Genomic DNA, 23,370 nt, shown 5'->3' on the forward strand with positions numbered 1-23,370 from the left:
TAAGCTGCTTTTCTATCTTGAAGACAATATGATTTAAATCTAAATTGAGGAAAGAATATTCCTTCTATTAGTGAAGCTGTGAGCTGCCAGAAGGTCTGCAGGACTGTGCAGTGGGGGCACTTGAGGTCTGGCAGCAGCACAAAGAACCACAGTGGCTTTTAATGGTTGCTTTCTCTGTAGGATGGGAATGGCATGAGTCTCAAATTAATTCCTGGGATTCAAATTCTCCTCTGATATGAAGAGGAGGAGGTGCAAATCCTGTCACCACATCTAAGTTGGGATTCCTTTAAAGTCAAGCCAAAAGTTCATTAAAATTTAAAAATTTCTTTGCTTTTGTTTCAACTTAAAAGGTTTTTGACCTTAGGCAAGTTATGTAACTCAAAAACTTGGTTTTATAATTTAGCAAAAGGCAATTATACAGCTAGCTGTTCTTCAAATATTAGGAAACTTTTAATATATAATGTTTTGTTTATGCCTCTAACCTAACCTTTACCAAATTCTACCTTATGATATATCTACATAATTGGTCCTGTTCTAAGGAACTTCTTTAATAAGGTGATGTTTGCTAGGCACTGTGAGAGAATAAAAGAAATGTGTACATAAGTGTATGCACACATGTATATACACACATGCACACATGTGATTTTTTATCTCTTCCCTTACTGGTAATATCCTTGAATGAAGACCCTTACTGGGCATTGTATTTCCTATGAAGTATGACTTACAACTTTGGTTAACTTTGGTTATATAGCATCAGTATTGGAAATAATTCAGAGACTAGCCACAAGTACAGAGGATGAGAAAGTCATTTTCACAAAATTTGCAAGGCTATTACTGAAGTACATATCATAATACACTGACCTTTCTCTCAAAATGATCAGACAGTAGTTCAGATCTTTGACTTCGGTAGTCTAATCATAGACCTCGACATTTAACCAGGAACAGAGATTAGTGTGGCTTTTTCTTCGTGGCTTGTTTGGTCGTAATCAGGTTGCAGGATCATTATTTCTGATCAATCAGAATTCTTGCCTCAGAGGACCTAGAGGTGAGGGTTATTTTCTTTAAAAGAAGTGTTCATGATTTCTTTAGTGTGTTTGTCTCTTTTCCTTTGTCTGGTATGATATTTTCCAGACTGAGGATGCTTAACAAATATTAAATGATAATTCTTTATTGACCTTACTTGGTTTGGGAGGCTTTAAAATTTTTCAGAGAAGTGTTTTAAATGTTTTGTGATCTTTAGGATTTTAAAATAGAATTATGATGACCTTTCCAAAGCAAGAAAGGCAGAGACTTGCTCTAATCTGAAGGCAAAGCAGTTAAAACTGGTATGTATGGTTGGGTTTCTTTTTCACTCATTAAATTATATCTAAATGGATACAGAGAGCTGAAGCTCTTGTTAATCCCAATTTGTAATATGTTCTGGGGATGGCATTATATATAATAAAGCACAAAATGTTCCTTGATGGCATAAAGTGGAAAGTAGAGCATCAAATAAATGCTGCATAGAGACCCAAACAACTCGGATTCTCCCCATAACCTCAGTGGGAGTATTGATGCCAATTTCAATGGTTATAAGCTTATGGTGGCTTACTTACTGCCAAGATAACAGGAAAACACACCCTATAATCAGCCTTATACTACATGTATTTTGAATGCTGCTATAAAAATTTTCCAAAGAGGTAGTGAGGTAAAACAACACAAATTTATTATCTTATAGTTCTGGAGGCTGAAAGTCTCAAACAAATTTTACTGGGATAAAATTAAAGTGTCAGCAGAGCCTGCCAAACTCATGAGAGTCTGCTGACAACTGCAGGAAAGTATCTGTCTTTTTCAGCTTCCAGAGGCTGCCTCCTCTCCTTGGCTTGTGGTGCCATTCCTCCACCTTCAGAACCAGAGGGATAGTATCTCTAAGTCTCCCTCTTACTCTGACTTTCATACCTCCTTCTTGTAAGGATTCTTAGGGCTAAACTGGACCTCCTGAATAATGCAGGATAATTTTTTCTGACCTCGTTGAATTTAATTTAATCAAGCCTACAAAGGCGAGATTCCTTTTTCCATATAAGGTAATATAATCACAAGTTTCAGGACTTATGACATGGACATCTTTGGAAGAGAGCATTGTTTTTGCTTACCATACACTAAAAATAAAATTTTACATTTTCAGGATATAAGAGCAGAGGGGGGCGTGGGAGAGCACACCTATAATCTCAGTTTTTGGGAAACTGAGATAGGAGGGTCATAGGCTAGAAGTCACCCTCAGCAACTTAGTGAGGCCCTTAGCAACTTAGCAAGAACTGTCTCAAAATAAAAATAAAATAAAATAAAATAAAATAAAATAAAATAAAATAAAATAAAATAGGGCTGGGGTGTGGCTTGGAGGTAGAACACCCCTGGGTTCATTCCCCAATACCACAAAAAATAAATAAAAATTTAAGAGCAGAATATTGTTTTCATATCAAAACAACAAAATACAAATTTAAGAAAATACAATGATCTTTATCATGGAGGAACTGTGATCTCACTTGTCCCAGGTTTAATCATGTCAGTGCTATGCATTCACTTGTATATTTTCTGACCTTCAATTTTGTTACCCGGATGATGAGTTTATAATTCCTTCCTTAGAGGAATTTTTTTAAACAGCATCTACAAGTATAATCTCTTGGCTTTGAATTCATTAACATTAAGGAAGTGCTGGAGCTTTAATCATTAATTCTCAGTCATTACATTTTTTGATATGTACTTGCATTGGTCATTATATTAAATTCAAAATAACATTTGGAATGTCCTTGTTTTGACCCTGAAAAGAAAGATGTGCGAATGTTCTGTTGCAGGCCAACTCTTGTCTGCTATAATATGGAAGATGAGGGAGAAATAAAATCCATTCTATTTGGCTAATTTCACTACTTCCTCAAAATTTCTAACTTTCCTCAGGAAAAAAATGTAAAGTGTTTAATATCAGTGAGTAGCAAGTCTATGCTCATACAGGGTGGTGACTAGGCATTAATCTCATTAATGTCTTCAATTAAATATATTCTCTTAAAAAAGTAGAACAAATGAAATCAGTAAGGTGTTTTAGTCTGTTAACAAATAGATTGTTGTTACAGCTAAAAGAATGGATGAAAATATAATTCTACATGATAGTATAGATAAAATATTGTTTGTTTCAAACTGAAATCAGATTAGTAAGAATTTTCTGTCAAAAGTTCTTTTATATTTAATTTTTCTCATTTAGGTTTTTCTGTCGAAATAAATGGACTATATTTTCTCTGCATTTCAATTGAGGTTTATCTGAAGAATGAATTTTTAATTTAGTATGGTAACTTCATTATGTCTTTTTATGTCAAAAGTTATAAGAATTAATTTCAAACTAGGAGCCTTTTGGATGGCTGCCTTAAATATTCTTTTACTAGAGAAATTTACTTTAAAAATATTTTGGCTCATCATAATTTGTCAGAATAAAATAGCCTACAATGGAGAAAACCATTTGAACTATCATATTTCTAATTCAGTAATGCATAAAATCTTATGTTTTAGGAGACTTAATTTAGAGCTTTAGGTAATGGCTTATACTCTTTGATACATTACCCTCTGAGTGATACAAAATTATTATTATTTTTTAACATTGAATATATTCATGTAAGTGTGCCATCAAATAGCTGATAAGATAAAAAGAAGTCATTAGCCTTTCTTTAGAAAGATATCTAAGCTGGTGAACTATAAAATTCTGAGTTCTTTTGAGTGTCACTTGGAGTTCTGGGGGAGGACTCTCTTTTGAATTCAGAAATCATAAATTGAATATCTTGATATACTTGAGTAAGCAGGAAATGAGGACTTCTCTGGCAATTGACTCATAGATGTGATCCCAAGCAGAAGGACAAGGATGAAGAGGGTAAGAATGAATAATAAATGCATTTGAAAATGAGATTTAACATGTAGAGAATACCAACATTTTTCCAATATTCTAAAGAATTCGTTTCTTTTCCTTTTCTCATTCTTTCTAAAGAATTGAAGATGTAACTGAGATACCATCTTAACCTTATTTATTTACTATTCTAACTTAAGATAAAAATAAATTCTCCAGAAATATTTCTTGCTGCAACAATATGCCAGAATGGCTACAGACCCTATGGAGAAATCGGTATTTTCATTTAAGACTTTTCTTCCAGCTGTATTTGCAATGAGTATATTTAAAAAAAAATATTTGCTGAAATTAACTTTGTTAACTTGACACTGAGATCAATGATTTCAACCACAAACAAGTGAAAATGAAATCGGAAAAATATTTTATAGGACAGAAAATTTTCTCACAACCTCAGCTTCTTTTTTTAGGCCTAAATTTTCCTTTCATTTTTTTCTTCCTTAAGGATTCTGAAGAATTCTAGCCTCCCCACTGTTGTGTCTTACATAGATTCATGTTGAATATGTATTTCCCAGCATCCAGAGATGCTGATTCAGTGTAGTTGGTGACAGGTGTCTCAATGACAAAGGCAGGAGGCCTTTAAAATCTTCAGTTTGGGAGTGTCAGGATGGGTATGACATAGGCCCATGCTGACAATCTAAAATGAAGGCTCTTGGCATAATTGCTTTTCATTCAAAAGTTAAGAAATGCAGCTGCGTCCTCTTCACCTCCAATTCCTGCAATCTCTATGCAGACGATGAAGAACTGCCTCCCTCATTTCTGAATTTCTGTTTCTTCCTTCTTTAAAGTAACCAAGGATCAATGAACTTAGTGCTATTCTCGTTCTAACTAAACTTAGCCTGGACAAAACAATCCATTTAGCTGGGGGGGGAAACCTAATATAAAGAGAAAGACTTTGTGTTCTTATTTATAAAGCAGGTAATATCTCTTTTCTTCCGGTGACAGGCACACAGGCAGGCACTACAGAAAATAAAAAGGAGGGGAGGAACTTCCCTCTCTCCAGAAATGATTGTGGTATTTATACAGATGACAGGAAGAATAAATTAGCTGAAGATTTATAGGGCTCTATTAACTCTTGTGCATGCATTGTAGGTTAATTGAACTATAAGAGTACGTTCATCGGCTAAATGCTCTTAGCTTTGTGTGGCAAAATGTGTGGGTGAACACACATGGTTTCATCATTTAAAAAATCACTTAGGTTAGGAAAAATGAAACTTGTCCGCAGTAGGTTACAAATCAGGGTATACTGAGTGTAATTCTATATTTCTTCCCATGAATTAATTACTTACATGTTTTTCACCTGAATTTAGCTGTACCTATATACAGCTCTAAAGTCACAGTGATTTCCTGCATAAAACTTTTGGGTTATTGAATAAAGGCATCTGTAAATGAACATCATTATAATCTCTGAGCTTCTGGGTAATTTGGCCATAGGAACAACCTTGACAGCAGTCACCCTGCTGTACGTCCAGCGTAATGCCTCTGAATCTTACCGTTGTCACGAACAAGTCATAAGTAAATGGATACAAGTTCTGATAATGAAGCCGACTGAAATGCCCAAGACCTTCTTCCTACATTTAAAGAAAGACAACTTCGGAGCCACATAGTTAGTGCCCAAGCAACACTGTTCTTTTTGATAGTCCAAGGTAAGGAAGAGAGGTAGATTTAGGAATGTGTTGAAGATGTAGTGAGTTCAGCATATAATATACAACAAAATAAAAAGTATCCTCATGTGAGAATTTGAAGGGTAATACATGGGGTAATTAGAGGTATATATTATTTAAAATTTCATATTAATCATCTACTTGTGGATGTGTTTGAATTGCTAGCTTCTACTGAAAGAAAAGCTCTCATCTTTTGAGCAGTACATTATATTTTCTGATGTATGAAGTAAAAACTCCAGTGTAATCCTTGAAAATTATTTTCAGGCAGCTCCTTCCCTTCCCTTCCCTTCCCTTCCCTTCCCTTCCCTTCCCTTCCCTTCCCTTCCCTTCCTTTCCCTTTGTTTTCCTTCTCTTCCTCTTCCTTTCCTCTCCCTTCTCTTTCTTCCCCATTTGTTTCCTTTTTTTCTTTTCTTCTCTTTAGTTCATTTGGGTGGATGGAAGTGATACCTTAAATGTGAAGATTTGCATTTGTGGCAACGTGCAGTTGGAAGTGTTTCTTGAAGTAGCACTTAGAGATTCTGATATAGTAGATACAGTAATACTTCCCTGACTTTGGGATTGTGAACTAAGAGACCCTGGGAAAGACCCATCACTATGTAACACAAGCTTTCCTCTTGGTAGATGTACTATCCTGTTTAAAGATGGCGAAACTCTAAGTGGTTTTTATTAAAATGTAATCACATCATTGAAAATGAATGCAGCCATAGATCACATGAGGTCAGTCGGGGACTGTGTTATATAATTTCAGAGCACACGTCGACAGCTCTATATTTTTTTCCATGTGTGAGTTCCTGTGGACTCTGACACATAAGGACTGCTTTTGTGTCCTGTGTTTTCTCGGCATACCAGCTGTGGAGTGATTAGAAAATCGTTTTAGGACATTATTTACTAATTGTGAAAATGATTAAGGCTCTTTCTTCTCCTTTACACAATCACTTAACCCATCATTTTCTATTCTCACAATTTCAACAGAGATTATCCAAATTTTCCCATCAACATGTTCATTTTGCTAAAGAATATTTTTGTTTCTGAGAGATTAGATTGAGTTTTCCCTGATCTCTTGCAAGTAGGATGACAAATTAACCATCCTTACCCAAATGGATAGAGAGTAAAAGAGATGGTGAGAGAGAAAAGAGGAAAGGATGGATGTAGGGTAGAGAACATTGGGAATGGAACAAAGGGTAGGGAGGAGGAGGGAAGGAGGAAAGGAGATTTATTTGTTTACCTGGCACTCTGACTTGGAGCTAAAATATCTATCATACCAAGAACTTCACTGAAACCTAAATACATGAAGCCATTGCTGGCTTTCTTTTTCACCAAGGATAAATGTCATAGCATCTTTATACAAAGTGACATTCCAGATAGAAGGAACATGACAATTGTGTGCATTTAAAGAAAAATAATTCTAGTCTTGTTTTTGTTGCAGTGTGTATGTGAGTGTGTGTGTGTGTGTGTGTGTGTGTGTGTGTGTGTGTGCGTATGTGTGTGTTTCTTTACACAAAACTTTCCTAGGATCTATCAGTCTGTTCTTCCAACCTTGATAATATCATTACTCATTCATCTCTGGAGATAAGAAAATGGTAAAATGCTACTGCATTCTTGAGAGCAGGGAAAAAAAATTTTTTTTTTGACTGATAAAATAGTCAAGCAGGGCTTGATAACAATTTATTTCTGACCTTTTAATGCCTTCTGTTCTTAATGATTTTCTGTCATTTCTGTCTAGTCCAGACTTGAGACTCGGTCTCCGAGGTGTTCAGCTTTATGTTGCCACTTAACTTTCAACTTCCATTTTCAGCACAGAAAGGTAAATCAGTAATTGTCACTCTGGCTTCCCAGGGCTTGTCAGGCACCCAGATGGGATTAGAACATAGATCTGAAGGGTGTTTCATGTGACTTTTCCTTTAATTTTGACATAATCATGGAAATGCCTTAGGACTTCAGAAACTTAATTATCCTGAAAGTTAGCCTCACTTTTTTCTTTGCATGGGTTTTTGTTTCATTGCGTTTGACCCCTCTATCTCCTGACTTGTCAAGAAGTGATTAAGAAAAAAGTAAGAAAAAAATTAAGTGACATTTTCAGGGGGTTGTCTCTGTGGCTGACAACTATCTCTTTCTTTTTTCTCTTTTGGCCTTTTTCTTTTATATTTTAATTCTAAAGGAATAACATGTGCATGTCTTAGTTTGGAACTCAGGCACAGTTGTGGGACCTACCCTCCCCAAAGTTAGTGTCTCTTCCTTTATTTTAAAATTTTGTTGAGTCTTATTTTTATCTTGTCAAAGGGAGCCCAGTGAGACATGAACCTCCTAGCGATCTTCTTTGGAAGAAAGGAGAAATGAGAAAAATGAGTCTCAAAGAAATCTATGCAGAATTTCTGTCTTGAGAAGATAAAAACTTTTATCTCCTATCCTGATAGATCTGTGCACAGATCTATGGATATAGATTAGTGTCTATACTAATCAGCATATTTTATCCTATAGGCAAAAGAGGCTGAATCGAAACTAGCTTAAGCCAGAACACCTTCAGGCATGGCTGAATTCAGGACCTCAAGCAGTTTGATAATTCTCTCTCATTCGCTCCCATTCATTCTTCCGTCTTTCTTTGTAGTTTTGCTTGCCTTTGTATCTTTGTCTGTGACAAGATTGGCTTTCTTCATATGATAGAAAACATGTCTTCAAGCAGCCTTCATAGAAATAAAAAAGTGGCCTTTTGCTTTCAGTATTAATGTAAGATCTTCTGCAGAAGCACTTGCATTAGCCCTATAGGTGTTCTACAGTCAGTCTGGACTCAGCTACATAGGGAGTGGGGCCAGATTCTGGACCAGGTTCTCTTCTCTAGAGATGGTGGTCTAAATCTGAAATTGATCTTCTTGCTGTACTGGAGGAGGCAATGGTAGACTTCAAGATTGCTGTGCTGCTTCCAGAATTAAGGATACAAGAAAGCATGTTGGAAAAGTCACATTTACCAAAATGTAGAGCTCTGTATATTGCAACAACAAGCCAAACAATCAATATACCTAGAGGGAGACTTGATTTTTTAAAATGTTTAAATCTTTTTATAGTGTGAATATATGATATTATCTGACTTTCTTCTCATAATATACTTTGTGGCTATATTCTGTGGTAATGATAAAGGAAAATTTAACTTGGTCTTTTTCTCATCTTCCCCCAAATACAAAAGATATTTACTGAATAACTCACATAGATGGAGTTCCAGGTGCTACTATTTACTTTTTGTATCATAATATATGATAAGAACACTTTGAATTTTCATGGTGATTTTATATCTTTTGAATTAAGAATTTCCCAACAGCTGTATTTACTCTTTAAAAAAAAGAAAGTCATGAAGGAGTTAGGCAATTTGTTTATTATCACCTGTGTTAAATTTTACCATAGTTTCAAAGAATTGTATATCAAAAATGAGATTTTAAAAATGGTTTATGCATATACATGAATACATATATGTGTATGTGTGTTTTTATTTATTTAAACTTAATATTATGGATAACAGAAAAGTACTTTAAGACTACTGTACTCAACAGTTAGACGCTTGAATCTTATTTCTAGGCTTCATTGACACATTATTAACAGTATATCAATAAACAATTATTTTTCTTTGTTATATGCTGAAAGGAGATTTGGAGAGTTCGCAGATGAGAAGCATATTTTACTAGGGGTTGTCAAATGTCAAAGTAACAACTAAATGTATTATCTACATATCTACTATCTATCTATCTATCTATCTATCTATCTATCTAATCCATGAGTACTGAGATATCTGTATATATCAATCAACTAAAGCTATATAGCAGATATTTGAATTTTTGTTTCTTCCTAAAGATTTCCACAGGAAGCAGAGCTGATATTACTGGCTCTGTGCCTCATGGTGAGTTACAGTTATAATGGGGACAGCAGGCTTCTATGCCTCTGTTTAATAGAAAGCACAGTACCAACAGAGATTTTCTAACTCTGCATTTAAAATCTCCCCAATAGCTATTATTACTTCTTAAAACCATTTGAGTATTAGTGTCAAATCAAGTGGAATAGTTTCATTTAAATAATTTAAGGAGCTGACTGATGTTCTCACATCAGCCACAATAAATAATATTATTAATTTTGAGAGAGAGAGAGGAGGATCAGAATATTGTGATTTTGGTTTTCTTTCAACTGAAAAGCATTTTGAAAAGGATTAAAGGAGCAGACTTCCCTCCTCTGGGCTTGGCTCCCCATGCATTCCACCTCTGGTCCTTTCATAGAAACCCCACCCTTTGTGCATGGCCCTGGTTCTCACTGGCCCCTGCTGTGCTATGCTGCATCCTGTGGTGGGAAGCTTAGTCTTCTGTTGAGTAAGCTTACTGATCAGCAGGGTTTGTTCACTCAAGTGTAAGGACTCTGATTCTTTCCATTGGGTTTTCTTTTCCTTCTTGAGAAAACCTTACAAAGAATTCTTTTACCCCTCTTATTGTGCTTCCAATCAATCTTTCATTTGATATATGAGAAATTTTAAGAAAGGAAAAAATCTAAAGACTCAACAACAAGGGAACTTGCAATACCAACTCTTCATTTTTACATAATCTGCATTCTGTCTGGGAATCTTGGAGTAGTTATGTTAACTCTATTTTTGAGAGGAAAGTGGATTTATTTTGCTTATTTTTTTTACTGGGAATATTAAAATAAAATGATATTTCTCAAAATTCAGATCATAAAAATTACCTGGAAATAATAGATTTTCAGTTTTCTCTGTGATATTTGGGATTAGTAATTCTAGCATAAGGAGATTGGGATTACTACTACCTAATAAAATCTCCAAGCAATTCTTATTAATTTTTAGTAATATATCTGGGTAATTGAAGTTGAAGAAATATTGAACTGTTTTCTGTAATTTGACAAGTTAATGACAGCTACTATACTTGGTATTCTGAAGTGATTTTATGCATTTGCAATTTCATATTCTTTCCAGTACTTTGGGCTTCACAACTACCGTTGTAGTCTCAATTGGATTCTTTCATGCTCTAAAGTTGTTTCTGCTCAGTTGTCTTTGCTGAAGTTGCCTCTTTTTTGAGGTGAAATTTGAAGGTCATTGTTACTCATGATGGCCTAAAAGAGAGGAGGAGAAAACCGAAGCAAAAAAGGTGATTTCTACAATATGGTTCATCCAACACCAAGGACAAGGACCAACAGGAAGTAATGTGCTTTGATAAACATGTAATGAAAAATTTACTTGCAGAAGACACAATGCTGGAAATGGCTGGAAGCCAAGAACATCTGTGTTCCTGGTATCCCAAATGTGTGGAAGGAGCAGATGCAACTGAATATATAACAGAAAACCTGGCACAATTTCTAACTCTGGGGAGGATGGCTCTGGTTGTGCAGAGAAGGCCTTCTGAAGCCCCAGAAAATAAAACTACTGGTGAACTACCAGATAATATTATTAGCTAACTTGAAGAGAAATAGTATTAATGTATTCAGCAGAATGAAGACAGCTTATTTTTATAAGAGAATGGGGACTTACTGCACACAACTGAGAAGACGACTCAGGAAGCACACTGTACTACTATAACAATACAATTACATCTAAGCATAAATATGGGCTTCAAAGAAAAGGATTGCTTTTTCTTTTAATACTTACTTTTTATATTCCCTATCAAGTTGTATATGCTTTCAAGGCCAGCACATAATTATAGCTTTACTGAGTGGTCCTTTATACTTTTCATGGGCTTGGCCAATTGTTCTAATAATGCCTGGGCAGAAGTAACTTATAAAAGAGCAGAAAATGTAAAATCCAGTTTAGAAAGAGTCAGATGATAGCAGCTGATACATTACCCATTCTGCTATATCAATAAAATTTATTTGAAATATTAAAAAAAATATAGGTATCTTGGTAGGCCATGGTAATTGGCTGAGATATAAATGGCATTATTTTGGATCATTTCTTGTTTTCCTAATAAATGTGGATAAACCAAGTTGGCATGTCCCTGGAAGCTTCTTTCAACTCTTTGCCCACATTGTAGACATGATACTATGCAACAGCTATATTGTGATGACGAAAGAAGGGACAAACGTAGAATGAAAGCAAACAATGTAAACATGTCAGAGCAGGGGGATCTGTTCATTACACCAGACCTCTACTCCAGCTTTGGGCTACTAATTTTAGACTTGTTTATGTGGGAACAAGAAGAGACCTAATTTGTTCAAGCTCTTAGTCATAATTCAGTAACTACTTCATGCCAAGCATTAGTTTCTATTGGGGATACAGTCATGATCTTGTTTACAAAAATTTTCATTATTTGAAACACAGCATGGGTACGAGCATAACAAAACTTCAAAAGCTAATGCTTCATAGGTCACATTAAAAGAGATGTAACTGTGGCAACCAAATTCACAATAATGATTGTTGTGGTGGACTGCAGTATGCTTGAAATATTGCTTTCATTTCTGGATAAACCCAAAGGATGCTGATAGATCAGAAGTAATCTAGAACAGTGATTAGGATGGTGAGGGTCTTGACAAGTATTTTAAATGGAAATTATTGATATCTCTAAATTAAGAGACATTCAGGGTTTAAAAAGTAGCAGGAAATGGAAACAGTGTTTTAAAACATTTTATCATGGCATATTATTTTCAAATATTTAAAATGGTTTTGCTGGGTATGGTGGCCCATGCTTGTAGTCCAAGTACTTGAGAGGCTGAGACAGGAGGATCTCAGTTTGCAGCCAGCTACTCAGTGAGGCCCTTTGCAACTTAACTGAAGCCTTGTTTCAAAATAAAGAATAAAAAGTATGGCTGGAGATATATCTTAGAGGTAGAATGTCCCTGGGTTCCATCTCCACTACTGCCAGAAAAAAAAAAAAAAAATAGAACAAATAAACTTATCCTCAACTCCAAAGTGAACACAAACATAGATAAATATAATGGGGAGGAAGATTTGTATTAGATGATGAAGAAATATTTCCTGAGAGTTAAATTGCCTAGTGAGGAATGCACAGAGTCATCCTTTGTGATTGCTGTCCACTGAAGAAACCTTTGCTGGAGAAAGTGTGGTACTCTTTTATCTGAAGATCCAGGATGTGGGAGGTCCTTAATAACATCTATGTAATGAATTAATGACTTCTATTATGCTCACATATCCTTTGAATCTAACTTTCTGTGCAGTTAGAACACATGTGCACCAACGGTGGGATCTTACCTCCATCCTCTAGTTTTACTGCCTTACGTGGGTATGTAGAACAGAGCGTCCAGCTGGGTGAGGGAAGAAGCACATGCTGCCTTCAGGAAAGAGCATTACAAATACCCTGCTTGGTACAGCAAACCATAAGGCTAAAGATAGAACCAGCTCAGAATGCATAGAGCAAGTCTAGAAGAGAGTTTATCTCTTAGAGGACAGTGCTTCCATATATCCATTGTGGAGATTAGGGCTCCTGAAAGGGTATAACGAGGATTATTTTTTTCTCTAGTATCTATTGGCTGTGAAGCACAAGCTTAGGTTGCTGCATTTAGTCTTAGAAATTGATTCAAAGGGTTACTTATGCTTTCAGGACATAATCCTGTGAAACAGTTCTAGCATCAGTTTTTGCTATTGTGAGCTGTCTATTATTTGGTTTTCTGTCAACCAGACAAGATGTCAAGTCATGTTTCCTTGCTTCAAATTGCTGCATATTATCTATCCCCTGGTGAACGTCTTTCCACATGTTCATATTTAAGTAGGAATAGAGGTGAATACATAAAGCCGAATGCCTGAATTGTTTTTAAAAGGCCAATTCAGAATATTTTAAAAGTATTTTAGTGTGTCAAATATGAATTGACACACAGTACTTTGCTCACAGCAAGCTAAAAAATCTTTGGTATATGAACTTTTTTTATGACTTAGTAACTAACAATTCAAAAATGTAAACCTGACTGTTGTGTAATGAATGTTTTTGGAAACACATTTGAAATCTATTCTTTACCCAACAAGCTTGGAAATGAATGTCTTGGGCATTATCTTTTCTTTACTTGGCAAGCGTAGCTGCAGACATTTCAACTTGTCCAGAGTTTCTTTGTTGATAAAACTTATCTCATTTTGTATGGAGAGAGTAGCGTTTTTGAAAAGAAAGTCTAAAGGATTTTTAGCTGCTTTGTTAGTGCTGGAGTTTATCATTAGTGCTCATTATCTGCGTATTTGTTAAGGATGATGCTTACTTTGGGATAAATAATTTCATTTTATTGAAATATAGTTTTGACATTTCTTAAAGAGAAGCTAATTTTCAACTTCTCAGGGTAATGTAGAAAGCCCCAGTCATGGATTAGCCAAGTAATGAATTGGAATATGCAGATTAGGCAGTTATAGTAATTAACATATGCATCATTCACAGTAGAAACTAATGTTCTGCAGTTTTGTTCAGCTATAACTGGAAAGTGCTGAAATTTCAAGCATAGTTATAACCCTCAGTGTTATATATACAGCAAAATACATCTCAGAAGAATATAAAAGTGATGATAAATTTAACAAAAATGCTTTAAAAAAACAATTGTTATCTACTCTTTGCACAAAGCTGCTGGTGGGTTTCTGTGAGTGAAGAAGTGAGAACATAGGTAGCATCTTTATTACTGGGACACTTGTGTACAATGCCTTATGCTTGAAGGAACAAGGGAGCCAGGAGTAAGATGGCTTCAGAGGAGGGGCAAGGTGAATGGGATGATGGAATAAACAGAAACCATGGGAGAGATTATGAAGGATAGGAAGAGATTAAAAGTCAAGAATTTACCTTTTATGTACCAACTCCTAACAGTACTTGGTGTTTTACAATACTTACCTCGGTTCATACTCCTATTGACATTTTGAAATAGGTAGCATTCTCACTGATTTGTAGGAAAGAAAGCCAAGATTCAGATGAATTATAAAATCTAGTAGAAAATCAAGGTTAGTTTTAATGCCTATGAAACATCTAAACAGAAATGTTTAAGTAATTATTTGAGTGCACAGTCAGGAATTACGAAGAGAGGCAAGGGCTGAAGGCTTAAGTGTAAGAGATATCGGAGTAAAATCTAATTACATCATGTGCTAAGATTACCCAAGGTAGGAACAGAACAGGAGGGGAAACCAAAACCATGAACCATAGCTCTTTGCTCCTGGTTCCAATGATGAGTAAGCATTTTTTGTATAAATTATAATCTTGACCTGACTGCATAAAGATTCTCATTAGGAACATGTAGCATATTTCATATTTAAATAATCTACCTCTTTCTTTTTTATTTCCTATTAAATATTCCATCTCACCCCAACTTGTATCTGGAATGTGTGAGCGTTGGTATGATGGACTGAGAACTCCAGGGAAAAAAAAATTTTATCAGAGAATTATTTTTACCATGTGACAGGTAGGAATTAACTATAATTACAAAATTAAGGGATAAGACAAGAAAATGGGGGACAATAAAATTGACATACAAAGAGGTGGCATTATTTCCAAAGCATAAATATGACCCTAAGAAAGACTACTGAACAAAGGGATAAATAACAACATCCTCGTAGTAAAATTGCCCTCGCATGTTGCATAACTCTTAGTAAGACAAAGACAAATCTGAACATGGGCCAGCTCTTCTCAGTAGGTATGAGATCCTATTACAACATTTCCAAATCTAGTTGATCAAAAAAGTTGAAAGACAAAAGAGGAATAAGAGAAGACAAAACTGTATCTTGGAAGATAAGAATAAGTGAATTATGGCAATACCATCTGGGATAAGAGGATGTTTACAAATGTATTTGAACTGGGTAAGTTGAGGAGGGATATTAAATAAATATTCTCCATGTTACCAGACAAAGATATTACTTAAAGTCAAAGTCAGATGTAAAGAAATATTTTCTAGAAGCAGACAATGGTTGGCAAATTATGATACAAATTTTGACAGGCAGGTCTGGAAGCATCCTGATGTGTGTGACTATATACCATATATATAATATATTTGGTAATAGGGATGGAACCCAGAGGCATTCTACCTCTGAGCTACACCCTCATCTCATCCCTATTTTATATTCTTTATTTTGAAATTGGGTGTCAATGAGTTGCAAGGGGCCTCACTAAGTAGCTGAGGCTACCTGCAAACCGTGATCCTCCTGCCTCGGCCTCCCAAATGCTGGGATTACAAGCATGGGCCACCACACCAGGCCCTGATGTGACACATTAGACAGGGCTGTATTTGTCTAATTTCTCTTGCTCTTGTTCACCTCATGTGTCTCCATCTTACATCTTTCTCTTCTCTCAGATCCTTCATTATGTGTCCAGAGTTTGCTCATACTGGCTAGCTATCAACTAATTTTCCCTAATAAATTGATTCTTAGTTTATTGGAAATAAGGAAAGTAAATGAAAAGAAAACTGGAGCAGAATAGAGTAATCACAGATTTTATATTTTGGCTCTTGCTCATTTTCTGTCCTGGATTGTATTAAACACAATAGGAGAGAGATGTTTTTGATTCTTTAAAGTTAACCAAGCACTCTAAGGGTACTATAGCTCTAAGATGACTTCATAGAATTCCTTTTATTGTGATCTTATCCATAGCAATTTGCCTTTGGGAGGAAAGTTGTATGACATCACATCTGGTGGTAAGTACTATAACAAAGTTCCTTGGAAAACATACCAGTGAAGGATTGAGACTGTCAGAGAAATCTGCAGGTACATGCCTGTGCAGGTCTATAATAATACAATATCACCTTTTACTTCTTTCTTTTTTATTTTCTTTAAGCCTATTTATAAACTTCCTAAGGGATCTTCTCCATCCCTACTGTCTCTTCTCCTGTAACTTCCCTCATTAAGACTACATCTCACACCTGGCGTGGTGGCGCACGCTTGTAGTTCCCAGGCTTGGGAGGTGGAGACAGGAGGATCAGATCACGCTGGTTAGAAGTCAGCCGCGCTGGCTTAAGAGACCCTGTTTAAAAAAAAAAAAAAAAAAAAAAATATATATATATATATATATATATATATATATATATATATATATATATATATATATATATATATATTGTAGGTCTGGGAGTGTAGCCCGGAGATAAAAGGGCTTCCAGGAACCCCAGTACCACCAAAAAAAAAAAAAGAAAAAAAAAGACTTCATCTCACGTAAACTATTGAAAGGAGAATTTTTGCTTGCATCAAAACCTTTTCTAATCTGTTGAACATAATAATATAATATGAATTTCCTAGCCTGGCGCCTTAATTACATTATATATCTGCTCAAAATCTTTGATGCCCTCTAGTTGTCCATGAAGTCTAAACTTGTTGCTAAGACAGTTAAGGCCTTCAACAAATTTTACCCTTCATCTCTGAACCCAGTCTTACTGTCATCTCTACCTACGAGTATCTTTTTTTTGGGGGGGAGGGTACTGGGGTTCCTGGAAGCCCTTCTACCTGCAGGCTATACTCCCAGGCCTATTTTTTTTGTTATTATTATTTTTGATCATACATCACTTTGGAATACAAGACTTGAGAGGATATACAAGCACATATCATCCAATAAGCCCTCATCCAATCCCCATCCCATTCCCTCCCCCTCCCATGCTTAATTGGTGATTATCTTTGATATAATTGTTTACGCCCCTCATGAGTTTTAAAGATATTCCATCCTCCCCCATCCCCTCGCCTCTGATTCGTCACCTTAATTGCTTTTCAATAGGGCCCTTTCTACTACTCGACCTCTTCTTGTACCCCCTTTCCTCCTAGTTCTTGCTAATTAGGGGAAGCAACTGGATTTTATTTTCTATGCTATTTCTCTGTACATGCTGCATTGCAAGTTCCGATCCCACTCTTGACGGCCCCAGTAGTGGCCTGGCCACCCAGAGGATTCTGATCCTGACCTCGCTGGCCCTGGCACCAGCCTAACCCCTTGGCAGGCTCCTATCCAGGCCTCAGAGGCCCCAGAACCGGTCTTGCCTCACTCACAGCAGGCTCCGATCCCGGCCTTGATGGCCCTGGCACTGACTTAACCCCTCGGCAGACTCCGATCCCGGCCTCAGAGGCCTCAGCACCGGCCTTGCCTCACAGCAGGCTCTGATCCCGGCCTCGCTGGCTTCGGCACTGGCCTAACGCACCAGCTGGCTCCGATCCCGACCTCGGAGGTCCCATGGCAGGCTCCGATCCTGGTCTTGCTGACCCCGGCACTGGCCTAACCCCTCGGCAGGCTCCAATTCTGGCCTTGAGGCAGCAGCACTGGTCTTGCCTCACAGCAGGCTCCGATCCCGGCCTCGATGGCCCTGGCACTGGCTTAACCCCTCGGCAGACTCCGATCCCAGCATTGGAGGCCTCAGCACCAGCCTTGCCTCGCAGCAGGCTCAGATCCCGGCCTTGCTGGCTCTGGTACTGGCCTAATGCATCAGCTGGCTCTGATCCTGACCTCAGAGGCCCCAGCACCGGCCTTGTCTCACAGCAGGCTCCAATCCGGGCCTTGGAGGCCTCAGTAGCGGCCTTGCCTCACAGCAGGCTCCGTTCCCGCCCTCGCTGGCCCTGGCACCCTGGCCTCACCCCTTGGCAGGCTCGGATCTGAGCACCCTCTTCACCCAGCAGGTTGTCCCCCATTTCCAAGGGTGCATGGTGGTAGTATTCTGCCTCTGAGGTAATTTCTTAAAAATGTTCCAGGTGTATTACATCAGATTTCTGCCTCCCCTGAGTACTTGTCACTGCCAATGCGACTGCCTCCTCCATTTCAAATCTTTCCCAAGTTCTTTTCCCATACCGCATAATGCCCAGTGTTCCTAAGCATGCGCGACAGTACATTTGATCTTTGGGGTAATTTCTTCAGAGGATCAGGGTGGGTTGGATCAGATGTCTGCCTCTCCCAAATCCAAGTCTCCACCGCCATCTCGGCCACTGCTGCTGCCACCACCTTCCTCCTAGTTCTCCACTAGACTCTCACCTTACAGGTGATGTCCTGGATTCTTAACGATTTCGAGAAGTAGCAGTTCTCCTTCGCAGGGAATTTTTCCAAAAGTTCCAGTTCAAATGGATATGTTTTGTCTGCATCTTCAGTATTCTAGCTGCCGCTGTGACCATCTTGACCCCTCCTGAATATTGTTCTTTTTTCGTTTTCCTTTTTTTTTTTTTTTTTTTTTTAATAAGAGAAGAGAGTATGTGTGGTTTGGGTAGGATGTGGAATCAGGCACTCGGTAGCGATGAAAATTTTTTTTCTTTCTGGGTGAGAGGGGGGTCAACTAAGTGTGCCCTGCCCGCGCCCACCTACCCGCCAAGGGTCGGGGCCTTGCGGCCTGGACATCCTGGGCCTTCCGGGTGGGGGGGGGTCACATAAAGGAGCCCCACCCGCGCCAGCCCATCCTCCCGGGGTTGGGACCATGCTGCCCGGACCTCTGGACCTCCGGGGCCTTCTGGGTGGGGGCAGGTCGCCTAAGGGTGCCCCGCCCATGCCCGCCCACCCTCCCGGGATCGGGGCCATCCCCTCCCAGGCCTAATTTATACTTTTTTTATTTTTGGAAAGAGGGTCTCTTAAGCCAGTGGGGCTGGCTTCAAACCAGCACGATCCTCTTGTCTATGCCTCCCTAGCACAGGGATTACAAACGTGCGCCACCACGCCTGGCAACGAGGATCTTAATGTATCTTGGACTTTACACTTCAACCACTCTCCTTTATGTTGTTCTTTCTTTTTATTTTCACAAAGAACTGTGATTTATTAGGAAAGTGTCCACCATGATGTTCTTTTTTTTATTGGTGCATTGTAGTCATATATCTTGAGATAAAAGACTTGTGGAGACATACATGCCCATATCACCCAATTAGCTCTTACCTGATTCCCACCCCATTCCCTCTCCATCCCTCCTACTCATGCTTGGATTAGTGATAGACTTTGATATGTTTAAGTACATCATGTGCTTTAGAGAGTTTCCCTCTTCCTCCTTCCCATTCCCTCAGTTAGATCTCCTTTTTTGCTCCTCTATAGGATCTCCTACTTTATCTGGATTTCTTTCTGTTACCCATTTCTCCCTAGCTTTTGCATATTAGGGAAAGCATCTGATTTCTTATTTTTAGTGACTGACTAATCTCACTTAGCACAATGCCCTTTAGTTCTATACATTTCCCTGTAAATTGTGTAATTGTGTTTTTCTTTATGACTGAGTAAAATTCATTGTGTACATATCCCATAGTTTTGTAATTCATTCATCTGTTGATGGACATCTTTACTGTTTCTATAGTTTGGCAATAATGAATTATGCAGCTATGAACATAGATACTCATGCATTTGTTTGATAGTTTGGTTTCTTTTATTTTGGGTAGAGTTTCTGTACAGCAAAGGAAACTGTCAAGAACCTCAATTGAGAGCCAACAGAATGGGAGAAGATTTTTGCCACCTACTCCTCCGATAGACAACTAATATCTAGAATATACAGAAAACTTAAGAAACTTAGCACTAAGAAAACAAATAACCCAATCAAAAAATGGGCAAGTGAATTAAATAGACACTTCATGAAAGAAGAAATTCAAATGGCCAATAAATGCATAAAAATGCTCAACATCATTGTCAATCAAAGAGATGCAAATCAAAACTACCCTGAGATTTCACGTAACTCTAACTAGAATGGCAATCATTCAAAACACAAACAATAGCAAATGCTGGTGAGGATGGAGAGAAGTGGGAACTCTAAAGCATTTTTGGTGGGATTGCAAATTAGTGCAACCACTTTGGAAAACAGTATGGAGGATCCTCAGAAGAATGGGAATGAATTTACTATTTGATCCAGCAATACCACTTTGGGTATCTACCCCAAAGAAAGAAAACCAAACTACCAAATTAATGTGTGTGTTGCTCTTTCTATCTGGATTTTTATTGCTTTTCTTTTACTTCTTGCTTATACATTCTTGTAATCTCAATAGAAATTTACCACCTCCTTTCCAAAGAAATTTCCTGGCTAGATTAATACTTCACAATACTTTTTATTATGTATATTATAAACTAATTCTATATTTACTTTATTGTTTGTTTCTGAGTCTCCCAAAAGGATTCTTAGACTTTCTGAGGGCAAAGCCTATAAATAATATTAAATTGCTAAAAGTGTCATTCCCATGCACATATTCGTTACATATATTTTGGATTGGATTCTCCAGAAGAATGAAGGGGGATATAGGAAGAAAGTACTTGATTGAAAAAGTGCTGTCATGTTAATTTTCCTGTAGAGTTAAAAATAGCTTACATTGGACTCAAGGGGTTACAAGAATGAAGTAAGCCAGGTATAATGGAACATGCTTGTAATTCCAGTACTTAAGAAGCTGAGGCAGGAGGATTGTAGGTTTGTGACCAACCTCAGCTAGTTAGTGAGGGCCTCTGCAAATTAGTGAGACACTGTTTCAAAAATAAAAAATAGGGCTGGATGGGGCTCAGAGGTAAAATGCCCTTTGTATACACACACACACACACACACACACACACACACACACACACACACACACACAATGCAGTAGTACCTGTTGAAATCAGATGAGATAAGTCTCACCGGCTTAGGAAACAGCCATAGATTGACCCTAGAATCCGTGGGGTTTGGGAATAAAAAACAAAAACAATCAACCTATTCTGTATAAAGAAGCTTGTTAAGTGCATAGCATAAGCAGGGCTCTTATTCTGATTTGACTTTAGTGCTGAGAAGTTTTCAGTCTCAGAGTATGTTAAGGAAAGTTTGCTGATGGACAGAATGAGAGATTAAGTGGGCTGGCAGAAGAAAATGGGCTTGAAGTATAGAGATTATATTTTTAACATAATATAAGAAAAAAAGGGCCAAGGAAACTTGAGTGTCTTTCTGTACAATCTAAAACAGAATGAATGTGTTTCAATCAGGTTGCTTATATTTGAGGGCTTCTATGTTGCTCATATCTACTGGAATTCTGCAATGTATTAAAAGTCTTAAACCTCTTTTTTAAAATGCTCCTAGGATTCCTCATGCTTATCCTAATCTTAGGGAGTTAGAATTCCAGGGCAATTTACTTGTGTCAGGTACCACATTGAAAGGGTGCTGCAATTGAGTAGCAGCTAGTCAAGTCATTTGCTATTGTTTGGGATTTAGATGCCTCCCAAACATCTTTGTATTCAATGCCTATTTGCAGTCTGTGGAGACACTGGGGGATGATGGAATCTTTAGAACATGGGGCCTAGCCTGGTGTGGTGGCGCACGCTTCTAATCCCCGTGCTTGGGAGGCGGAGACAGGAGGATCGCGCTGGTTCAGAGCCAGCCTCACTGGCTTAAGAGACCCTGTTTCCAAATAAAAAAAATATAAAATAGGTCTGGGAGTGTAGCCCGGAGGTAGAAGGGCTTCTAGGAATCCCAGTACCAGCACCAAAAAAAAAAAAAAAAAAAAAAAGAACATGGAGCCTAAAGGAAGAAAAGTAATTGAGGGATATGTCCTTGAAGGAGGTACTGGGGCCTCAGCCCCTTCCATTTGTCTCTCTTACTTCATGGCTATCATGAGGTGAATGGCTTTCTTGGCCGTGTGTTCCTGCCTTGCCACACTCCCAAGGTGATAGGGTCAGTTGATGATGGAATGAAGCATCAGAAACCATGAGAAAAAATAAGCCTTTCCTTCTTATAATTTCATTCTCTCAAGTTTTTTTTTTTTTTTTTTTTGTCACAGTGATGGGAAGATGACTAACTCATGGCTCAAGAAATATTGAGTGCCTACCATGAGTTAGGTGTGAACAAAAGCAAATATGAAATCATTTTGGTAAAATGTAGAGCCTTGTAGAAGCACAGAATAGTCTATATTTAAAAACTAAATATACAATTTGAAAATATAAGTGTCGAGGGGGATAGTGTCATGACAGTTGATCATCTGATAATGGCGACGCAGGATTACCATGTATTCACTGCACTGGCTAGCTGTGTTCTTAGGCAGTTACTTAACATTTGTTGCTTCAGTTTCTTCTTTGTTAAAATGGAAAAAATAATATAACCTACTTCATATAGTGCTTAAAATGGCATCTGGCATATGGAAATACTCAGCACATTTAGCTATCATCTGAATCTGTTTGGGCTGCTATACACATCCTCTCTGCTGGGTGGCTTATAAATCACAGAAATATATTTTTCATAGTTGTGGAGACTGGGAAGTCCCAGATCAAAGAGTAAGCAGATTCGATGTTTGGTGAGAGTCTGTTTATCTGGTTCCTAGAAGAAAAAAAATTTTTTTTCCTGGAACCTCATATGGTGAGGTAAAGGATTTCTCTCAGGCCTATTTATATGAAGGGATTAATCTCATTCATATGTCTCTGCCCCATGACCGAATCATGGTTTAAAAGCCCCACTCGCTAATAATATTACATTGGGTATGAGGATTTCAACATGGAGGAACATAAACATTAAGACCATAAAGAGAGCAAACTATTTTACTATGATTGTTGCTGTTTATTATTATTCTAGTGATTCAGAGCTCTGTTCCTAGCAATTATTCCTCCTTAATAATCAAAGATGTCCATTCTTTTATGCTATTTTTGAGAAGCTTCTGTGGTTTGTGGTCACATAGAAAATTGGAAACAGAAAGATTGTAGAACCTGATAGATTAATTTTGTTCTTGTCAATTCTTGATATGATAACCAAAGCAAGACAACACTCTTTTTGTCATTCATCCTCATTCTCTCACTCATCTCTTCACCTACCCATATATCAAACATTCTCTGAGAAAATAAATGTAGGTGCTAGAGGAATGAAAAGATAAATTAGCATCAGTTCCTAAACTGCCTTCCAGTTAGGCTGACAGACAGATACACAAACAATTGCAATGTAGAGAGAAAAGTTGTATAATTGAGAACTATACCAAGTATAGCCAAGGCA

This window comes from Muscardinus avellanarius (assembly GCF_963383645.1).
Source record: "Muscardinus avellanarius genome assembly, chromosome: 5".
Classification (NCBI taxonomy): Eukaryota; Metazoa; Chordata; class Mammalia; order Rodentia; family Gliridae; genus Muscardinus; species Muscardinus avellanarius.